Source organism: Nipponia nippon, unplaced genomic scaffold, assembly GCF_047370975.1.
Source record: "Nipponia nippon isolate SJK-2023a ecotype South Korea unplaced genomic scaffold, ASM4737097v1 scaffold_3, whole genome shotgun sequence".
NCBI classification, from domain to species: domain Eukaryota; kingdom Metazoa; phylum Chordata; class Aves; order Pelecaniformes; family Threskiornithidae; genus Nipponia; species Nipponia nippon.
This window is the reverse complement of record NW_028262347.1, coordinates 117,221,854-117,232,833: the sequence shown is the minus strand read 5'-3', so window position 1 is coordinate 117,232,833 and position 10,980 is coordinate 117,221,854.

Below are 10,980 nucleotides of genomic sequence, written 5' to 3'. Positions count from 1 at the left end.
CAGATGGATGCACAAAGAGCAGCTTAGATGAAAAAATACTGGCAGGTCGCCGCTCTCTGCTTTCTCAAAACCCTCTAATGTATTGTCACTTCCATTACTACTGAAATGAAAACACACAGGGCTTTCCTGTTTATGGAAAATGAATGTATTCTCATCTATCGCATACACGTGAAGCCAGGCCAAAATTAGTATGAACTTCATTTTAATACCATGCTGAGAAGGTTTTATTCACTGAGTCTCCTTGCCTCAAGACATGCTGCTGCCTTAGAGCAGAACTCCTACACATTCTGGTTTATTATCAAAGCTCACATTTTATAGGCAATTCTTAATCCTCATGTTATTTTGTTACTCAGACAATTTTATCTAAATCTATCTGCAAATTTTTGCAAATACAGAGTGTGCTGTCTGAGGATGAAGGAATCTGGGACTAGCTGCATAAGGGAAGACAAACATGGTTTTCATTTGCTCAGAAGCTGCAAGCCGGGAAGCTCATCAGACCATTTGAAAATTCCCTTTCGCTGCACTCACGGAGGCAAAGGCTGGCAAAAAGAGGCTTACAAACCCCACCCCAGTCTAACTCTCAGGATAGCAAGTGTTCTAAACTTATAAGAAGGGACTCCTGGTCTCTCTTCCCAACTGTCACTTTTTAATTCTGAGGATGGAAACCTTCAAATTCTTCATAACTCAGTTTTATTATTTCTAAAGTGATGGATCAACATGCATCTTTACCCTGTGCATTGACCTCCTCAGATGTGGCAGTAGAGTGTATGACTTAGATCTCCCTTTGATGTGAGTATTGACTTCTGACTGGTTTTCTCAGTTTATCACAGCTGAGGATCTGTACAAATAAGCATCAAAATTGTTTCATAATAGCTTTTCCTTCACCAGCAATGCATAATTTAAGTGTGTCCTGTTGTCCCTTAAAAAGGTCAAAAATCCTATGCTTCATTGATTCAGAGGGATGCAGGAAAGGGGGGTTTAAGAACAGATTTGATTTCTTAACATGCACTTAAAAACTACCTAGAGTTTCTTTGTGGTCTATCAGAAAGGTTGAAAACTATGTCAAAGCTTATACAAATATTTAAGTGGAAGGCTTTCCAACCTAAAGCTAAATAAAATAAAATAAAATATGTGGTGGAGAAAAAGAGAACTAAACCATTGTTTCATATCTTTTTTCTGTTTGTGTATTTGTAAAATGTTTTCCGATGGATGCACAGATCCATTTATTGCAAATTGAAGCAGACCCACATCAGGTTTAACACTTTCAAAGAGCCCCACATGATGGTCCACCAAACCACAGCGACCCATGGGTCATTAGGTGGAAACAATTGAACTAGATTTCCAAATATTTCTTTATGCTGCTCACAGATACATTCATCAATTCCCGACACACCCCGCTACAAGATAAAGAAAGGGACCTGTAATATCCCATAGTTTGCATGGTATACGTGCTATAATTCAGCATGGTAGAGAAGAGGGTGATTAGTAGGACAACTCAAGGCATGGGATACTTACTACTTGCCATGAGCAATGGGAAAGAACCAGCTCCCCAGCCGAGTTCTGATGTCAGTCACATCAATGTCAACCTGAAGCAGCTGCTCTGAAATTAATGGATTTGCACCTGCATGGTTGAGAGCAGAATCTAATTCTCAATCTATAATTTAGAGGGGGATTGCCCTGGTACCTTGCTATTTTCCACATTTTGCATGGCTCTAAAGTGCATTCTGAATCTTTAATGTGCATCATTGATTTGTGGAAAAGGCATCATCATGAAACTATTTTGTTTTAGACAATTCTGTTCGCCTGAAAGTTCCTATTCTTTCTATTCCATGGAAAGAATAGAAAAGAAAGGAAAAAGAAAATGAGAGAGACTCTGGAAAATCAGGGACTTTAGCCATCACTTAATTATAGTGTTGAACTAAAGCATCAGCTTTCCATTTCAGGCTTGCTCAACATTAAAGCTGTAGAACAGTGGTAAGAATTTGGATCTATATTGCAGATACTGTTTTGTAAAAATGTGAAAAAACAGTAAGACATGGGTTTGTGCATAAACTATTAAAAACTGTATAGGAGGATTTCAACACTAAGTAAATGACAGCACTCTGGGCTCCCAAATGCTCTGAGAAGTATTGCTAGGTTTACATGAAAGCAAACTTCATTATCATTAATTTTCAAATGTGAGACACAGAGGTTAATCAAATGATGCAGCTTTTAATTTTCCCCTTTTAAATCTCTGTACAGTACTTGTGATTTGATATTTCATCTCTAACGGCCTGCCAGCTGGGAATGCTGATACGTAATGGGAAGCTGCTTTCTCATTTTCCACCATTGGAATAACCAAACACGTACACAGCAAAAAAGCTGTAAAAGGAGAAATAGATCCATTTGGTGCTGCTGAAGGTTTCCCATTGAAAACTCCATAGAGATGTAGCTAGAATAAAAATAGCATGTAATAACTAGTCCAGACTTTTTAGTGGAAAGAAGGGAGAAAGGCCATATGAGTATTTACACTTCTAAAGCCTGAGGCTTTAGATAAACTAGTAACATGCAATTTAACCAACTTTAGCTGAAGTCTGATGATGAGAGGATGCTCTCCCTCCTTTTATTGAAGTCTACTTGTTGCTAGCTTGTACATTTTGCTGTTGTTTTTAGAGATGCATCTGAGTCATAAAATCTGATTTTGAGTGATCACCATCTATGAATGCCACAAAGGGGAGCGTTTTTCTCATGTGGATTCATAAATTTCTCTTAGGAAGACTGATATGGCAAAAACGTGGAGTCAGGTTGTTTCTAATTACTAGATTATCCTTAACTTTTTTATTTACTGCGTGTTGTTCAATGATGGCAACAGAGGGATTACTTCTTTAGATGGAGTCTGCCATCCACATAAACACACAGATGAAGAACCAAGGAACCCTGGAGTGGGCATGTGCTGGATGCTCTTCCAGGAAAACATAAGCTGACTCTGGGAAGTTACCGATGGCTTTAAGGCTGAAAACCCATGGAGTGGGTCTGTCCCACTTCCAAAATTAATGTTAGTGTTAGCTCTTATAACGGCTGGTATTCTCAAATGCCACTCTAACATCCCACCTACATGGACCATCTGCCTGTTCTTGGAGCCTCGGGGAGTGCTGGACCACCTCGGGGAGTGCTTGGGTACAACCTCACAGACGGCCACTGGAGTCTATCAGCTCCTGGCAATGAAGAGCTAGGGGGAGAAAGTATTTTTATTAACAAAATAATAAACATAGGGAAGGAGTCCTGTGTAAACAGGCTGCTGGATGCAGCTCTGTAAATGAGCAGATCAGAAGAGCAAATAACCCTTGACACTGCTAATGAGTCACTCCCACTGTGTAAAGGACAGTGATTTTGTGGAGCTGCAATTTCACAGCCACTCTACAGAAGATAAAATCTGCATTAGGCTATATTTCTTCTGTTCCATGGTTCAGGAAAAAAGAAGGTGCTACAATAAAAGCACGGGCTGGAAAGGAGATGAGGATTCCATTCTGAATTCTGTTAAATTCTTTCTTTTTGTGAGCCAGTTATTTTCTCTCTCCATATCTCAGTACCTGAGGTACATCCTTCTGAGACAGCTAGATCCATGATACAGCCGAAGTTTGATACATCAGTCTTTGAAGAGATATTTAAATAGATATGAAAGAAAGACCTGCATTTAAACTAAGTTATATAAACATAATTGCTGCACTGATTACTATTTTTCGTATGCAAACTTCTAATAATGTCATTGTGTTTAGTGGGACTATGCTGGATTCTCACTGTCATAAATAAGATTGAGATTCCACCTTGATTAAGAAATGGCTGTAATTATGAAAGGGTTGGGCAGTCTAATTCTGGGTCACTTAGTATAGGGGTATAGATAAAGCTATGCCTATAGATTAATATCTCTAGCAGGAAACCTTTCAAATGCATGGTGCTGGGAGATTCAGACTTCCCTTTGTATCCATATGGAAGTGTATGATGTCATTCTTTTGGGGGTTTATTAGGAACATAGGTCAGCAACAGGACACCTACATAAAATGTCTATAGAAATGTTGCTGCTCTTCATGTGACCTGTAGAACTTAAGGTCAAGCCTTAAAGCAGAATTTAATAAAGCCAACTTTCTTCAACTCAGTTCCTACTTCTTTAGAAAGCTACCCTAGCTTATTTTTTCCTCCCAAGAAAAGCTTTAAAGTTTAGATTTTTTTGTTTGTTTGTTTGTTTCGGCTTCCCTTACTGATATTGAAAGAAATTTGAGAAGAAATCATGGCAAGTTCCAGAAAAGAGGGTAAATATTGCTCTCTGGGCTGGAGAACCATGGCTTCTTTAGAATTGCTAGCAACAAGCCAGCAAATCCAGAGACCAGAGAAAGGGCAGCAATTTTAAAATTTCTAAGCAGCTCTGACTATCCCTGGTAATCAGCATTGTACTCAATCAACTGAGGACAGAGAATGGAGTGGCGATTCAAGCTACCTTTTCCCATGGCATTTCAGGCCCCTCTCAAGATGGTAGTGACCTGCAAGTAAAGTAAGGATAGAATATGTCAAATGTTACAGCAAGCAGTGAATAGGGCTTTTTAAAGTGCTGATACCATCACTATGGGGTCTAGATAAGAAAGGAAAGGGAACAAATTGACTGTATAAAAATTTCCCTCATAATTTGAAACAATGCACTATTAACTTCGACATGAAGTGACTACTAAAATGCTCACTGATAAAACTTAAATCTTTGAAATACACTGTGTTATTCAGTGTTTGAACTAAGATCTACCTGGAGAAAAACTAATTTCACAGGTGCTAGAATTACAGAACTCAGCAATGGAAATTAAGTAGATGTCCTTGCATTGATCGGGATCATATGCTCTTGTATCTTTTTAACGCTTTGTTTAGCCTCATTTGAGCAAAGTGAATTTCCACATTACATTCATTTCCATACACCTCAGAAACAAAATAATTTACATTTAAAAGCATGTTCCAATGACAGAAAGAAAGAAAGAAAGAAAGAAAGAAACCTATGAGTTTAATAGAAAATGGCTCTAGTCTCTAGAATATTTAAGTAAAATGGCTACATTAGAGAAGTTAGTAAGGTGGTGCTTTCCTGCGCTCAACTCTTGTAATGGAAAGTACATTTTAGGGCAGAAAAGAAGGAGGTAGAAAAAAAGGCACAGAGAGAAATAAAAAGCCAAATAGTCATCAAAAAAAAAATCTAAAACTGAGCTGGCAAAGATACATGCCAAGTTTCAGCTAAAGACATTGAATTTCAGCTGACAGGTTCATCTAATTTACTGCTTTGTTTTGGACATCAGGTTAAAACACTTTAAAGAAAAGCTGGACCAACACAACTATGTCCTGAGTTTTCCAAGCATGATGAGCTCAGCTTGGAGAAGGAACTGAGTATTTGACCTTATTGTGCAGAACTTGGGTTCTCAATTTTCCTTCTTTCTTACTATATTTTAAAAGGGTTATTAAATCATGTATCTTATCAAGAGAAAATTTTTTCAGGGCAAGGATTTAAAAGCTCAAGGAGGACTTCAGACAACACTGAAATAAGGACTTGTGCTTAAGGATGAAACTCAGACTGCTTACTAGGGTGGTAAGTCTAGTCTTAGCAATCAGATTGCTTGCACTTCACCAGTGCCCAGCCCCAGAAGAACCTAACCACCACCTCCATTTTTGACTGCCAAAATCTCTACATTAAGTTTCGGCACCCACGTGTGTTTGGGAGGGCCACAGTACTGAGGTGGTAGTGCTTCCCTTCCCCCTGGGACAGCAGCAGCGTCCCAGCTGCCCCCCCCTGCTCCAGCACTCCCGCTCCATTGCAGGACTCGTGCAGGGAGCGCTGGCTGAGTCCTTGCTCAGTGCGATGCCTGTCATCTGAGTGAAACCCATTCATGCTCTGAATCTGAAGCGGACAAATGGATAATGACCAGTCCTGACTGGTGCTCGTGGACAAGAGAAGAAAGGGATTTTAGAAAGACTTCCCATGTAAGGTGTTTGTAAGCACCTAATCTTGCTGTACACTCTGTGAGGAGAGAAGAGTGTCCCACTTAGGTACCGTTGGCTTTTCCTACAATTGTATAGAGAAGTCCTGGCATTTTGTTTAGGTATTCTCAATCATTTACATGTGTAGGTATCAGTCAGCCATTGTGGGACGAGGCATCTCTACAGTTTAGGGATTATTGGTCCCTGAAGCGGGGTGTGTGACAGAACAACTCATGCAAATGAGTCTTCTTAGAGGTCAATTTTAAGCGCATGCCTAGCATCTAACCTAACACTGTTACATTAATTATTCCTTTGTCAAATGATGCTCCAGTACAAGGCTCTGCTCTTCTGTAGTCATTAAAAAGCCCTAAAATAGGGGTATTATCCCCAGATTCCAGCTAAAGCATCTATTTTCACTTTACCTATATTTTCCATGTGGTAGTATGGCAGGGAGCAACACATTTTAAGTTGTTACGTATGTCATATTCCTGTATGATGTGCCATAGGATTGTGTTCCCATATGATAAAAGTGGTATATTAATATGCTGGTCCATATTTGTATAGCCCTTAAGTGATCTCTCAGATGAATGGTGCTATGTAAATTTAAGTACATGTTAAGAACGGCACAAAACCTTGTCTCTGTCAGCTCTCTTGAAAGTTTAGCTTGAAAGTTTAGCTCACAATTGCAATTATTAGTGTCATCCCTCACTTTCCAGACCCTAGCAGTAGGAGAGACACTTGACATACGGACAAAAAATTTCCTGTCCCACTTTGCAGTAGATTGGAAAAGTTTCCCCCATCGTGTACTGTGTCCCAAATGAAAATCAGAAGCCCAGGTTGTTACCTCTCTGCTGCTCATTCCCTGTCACAGTAGCCAAGATTTTCAGCTTCAAATGGCGTGCCTGAGCCATAATGACCTGCAGAACCTTGCTGCTCCCAATGACTTCTCTTTGTAACTGATGTGCATCTAGCACTGGTTTGTCATTGTGCCCTAGGTCCAACTTCAAGACCAGACCACAAAGGCAAATGAAGTTGCTCATCCAATCACAGTCTCCATGGGCACATGTCCTTTTCTTTAGATGACAAACAAAAAATCAGATGAAACATTTTGGAATGCTGCAGCATGACTGAAGCGCTCAGCCCCAAGGATGTCTAGTAACCAAATAGCAAGTGATGCTGCAGATGATGACTTAGATGAGCTGGCAGAACAGCCTAAGGTCTGTACACTCTGTTGCCTAGCCACGTTTTTAAATCATTCTGATTACCAAAATAGTCTAGAAAGTCTGCTCTGTCTTTCACCTTCCCAATATAAATAAAGTCATGAACACGTTGGCTGGATTTAATTTGTGTATCTTTGCTTTCTGCACATTCTTTCTGGTTTGGGATAGAGAGGTATAGTCCTTTCATCCACAGAACAGGCCCAGTCCTGGCAGCAGCTATTCAAGATTAACCACATCTGGGGATGAAATGTACTGCGTAAAAATGGCTCTTATTGTCTCTTCAGCACTGTGCTTCTGCTCAGTTCTGGAAGGACCTGCTTAAAGGCACTTCTCTTTCCCAGTTTTCTCAGTATTTCGCCTTTCTGCAAAGTCAGCCTAATGCCAGTTAGCTGTGATGATATATTCTTGGAGGGTGGCTGCATGACCACCGAGAGTAGACTGACACCACCAATAATAGGTATTAAATAGGTATGAGGTGGGCAATGCTTGTTCGTCTCCTACTTGGAAATCTTCTGGCCAACGAAAGTTCTGGTTTCTCACGTGAATAAGCAGAATTTTGGTAGATATAACCCAACTGAAAATGTTATCTATATGAATGAAACCTGCAATATTATGGGTCTCTTCCAACTCCAGATATTCTACGATTCTGTGATTCTAATATTCTATGAGTGCTTCTGTCCTCCTTATCACCACATGAACTATCAGAAAACTTGGTTTTACTGTTACTGGATATTGTTGCATATCTGCTGCATGCTCTTCTGCAAATTTTGCTTGTGGTCTTTCTCTCAGAATTTTAAATCAACTTTACAGTGAGCTAAGGTCTAAGGATTTGCAAATGTGGTGATTTAATCAGCTCCAGAACCACATGCCCAGGTATATATATATTCCTACAGTTTCAAAATAAGTCTTCCTTAGCTGGATGATTCATTCGCTTTCTTGTCTGATGTATAATTTTAGCAGTGTTACTTGTTGAAGAAGAAAAGCAGCAAAGGTCAAGCTTTAGCTGGAAAGCAATACACAATTTTGAGGCACTTGTCATTTTCAGGGGAAGTAATGTCAAAAGAGACAGGGAAGTGAAAATCATTTTTGGATTCCAAGGTTGTGGAAGTGTTTGTTAAGTATTTGCATTGCGCAAGGTTCTTAAAAGTGACATTCTGCTACCACTTCTTTTTTTTTTTTTCCCTGTGAATAACAGTCAAGTTGCTTAACATTTCTCAGTGAGTTTGTCTAGAATTTGCAATACCATTCAGGTGACTTTGCTTCTGTTATTGCTGCCACCTTGAAGCTGTGGTCTTCTAGTCCACAGCAATTGCAAAGCAATATCTAAGTTACTGTGGCCTTCACAGTGTGGGCTCACTCAAATAACCCTGCTGATGATATAGGCCACAAATGTCCAGCTGATCTTCTTAAGTTGCTGTAACTTGACTTAAGATGTAAGAATATTTAATTTTTTTCAAACCACACTGATGTGCCAAAGGCTCCCAGTTAAAGGTCGATCCCGGTGACACTGAGTCAGTGATGTTCTCAACATGCACGAAAGCTCCCACTGTCACCTCCACCACTTCAGGGAGGTTTAGGTGTGACACTAAGACCCTCATTTGGGGTGGTGATTTCCAGCAGCCCCTGGCAGTTTGGTCCTCACTGGAAGATATTTCATTACTGTTGGTGCCCTTTAGTTTGAGTCTGAGCTCTCCAAGGATCCCCCACAAACTGCTGACCTATGGATGTGAAAAACTGCAGACATATCTATTCTGGAAAATGTTGTCCTGGCTGTCTAAGCAGATTTAAGAAAAATCGCTGATAATAAATCTTCCAGTATTTCCTTTGTGTATAAATTGGTATCTCCATTTCCCATTTTACCTGATACATTTTATTCTGTGATTTATATGTCCCACACAGAAGGAAAGCTTTTTAAATATAGAAGACCTCATGACGCACAACTGTTACAAATGGTTTGTAGTTAAATTAAACATGTTAAAAATGTGTTCGACACTTAAAAAAGAGATGAGTGATCTTTGTTGCCTCAGTTTATAGATACCAGAAGAAAGCACTGAACAGCCATCCTTTGAAAATTAGATCCATTTGAGGGAACATTAAGTTGGGAGTCCCAGAATTGAGTGCTTAAGTGCTGAAGCCACTTAGAAACGTTTAGAACAGAGAGCTCACCTGACAATCTGGGAACACTGGAGTGCTCCCAGGATTTGCAAAGATGAAAAACTTTATGGTAGATTAGCACTGCATTGCCAGATTCCTGCTTGATATAAAATTCAATTTTGAACTTAAAGCTGCTTAGGTTATTTGATTTTTTTATTATGTTTGTTGAAGGATGTGCTCTGTGAAAGTGTCCATAGATTTTAAAATCAAAGGAAAAGAAGGATTCCAGGAGATTAAAGATGAGAGTGCATTAACCCCTCAGATTTAGGATGACAGAGCATTGTACAGTGGACAATATCTTGTTTACAGGATGGAGAATGTGTACTACCAAACTGGCATGCATAAAATTTGACAATAGATATTAACCACCTGGCCATACCCTGAAAGAATCTGTTTTAAGAAGTTGTGTAAATAAACTTTGATAGTTTGCATAATAACATGTTCTTATCATCTCTGAAGCTGATGAGTTCAAACAGCAGGACACGGGAGATTAGCAACATGAGCCTTTCTTTGGAAGTGAGATTCAAATTCATCTGTACTTCAAACAGACTGAAACATTTTTTGTCACCATGAGAAACTCTCATAGACACATTATAGTTTGTTGTTTGGGTTTTTTTTAGGTTTTACATATTTATTTTGTATGGTAAATGGTACCTACAGGCTTAATTCAGGGCTTTTAACTCCTTTTTCGCACTGCAGAAGGTTTTCATTAAGAATGCAGAAAATGCAATGCAACCTTTCAAATATCAGGCTAAGAAAAAAACTACCTAGGAAATGCTTTTTATGACAGGGCTATTTAAATATAATCACATATCTGTCATCATATAGGCCTGCTTATAACAGGTTGTCAGTTCTCCTGGAGAGGGGGTGATCTGTCTGCAGTCAAAGGTTTTAAATAAGTAAGAGTGCAGGATTTTTAAAAAGCCTATAATGGACATCTAAGAAAAAAAATCTGTAATTTTTCTCATTTATTTCTATTAAAGCAGTACTCAACAACCCCAAGTTAGGGCTGGAGCCCCGCTGTGCTAGGCACATGAAAAAAATAGTGTGTGCTTATGCAGCTCTGTGTTTATTTATGGGCAGACCTCTACTACAGTGAATAAGCCGTTTGCCATCAGCAGCAATGTGCCTGGACAATGAAGCATGTACATAGTTTTGAAAAACTAGCGGCCAATAAGTAGACTCTACAAGGATCATAGTCTTCCAAAACAATTCTTTTGTAGAATTTGGCTTCTAGGGTATTCAGTCACAGAGACTATGTCTATACTAGCAAATTAAAGCTGTGTAGGACCTTTCCTTGGCACTGAGAGGACCTGGCATGGAAAAGCACAGATGCTACCCGACTCTCTGCTTGTAAGCTGCCTGGCCCCACCAACGACTCAACCCTGCCTTGGAAATTCTGAGAGCAGTGGTGCTTGTAGGCATCAGGTAGGCCAAGAACTACTCTAACAACGTGCTCTTGCTTACCGTGCTGATCTGAAATGTCTCACTTTTATTTTATTGCACTCCCTCTGTGTGCAATATCCAGCTCCTGCTTCTTAGTTTATTCTCAGATTGTCGGTTCTTCTGGGCAGGCAGCTCCTGCTAGGCACAGTCCTTCGCCTGCCACGGCTGGGCTGCGCATCTG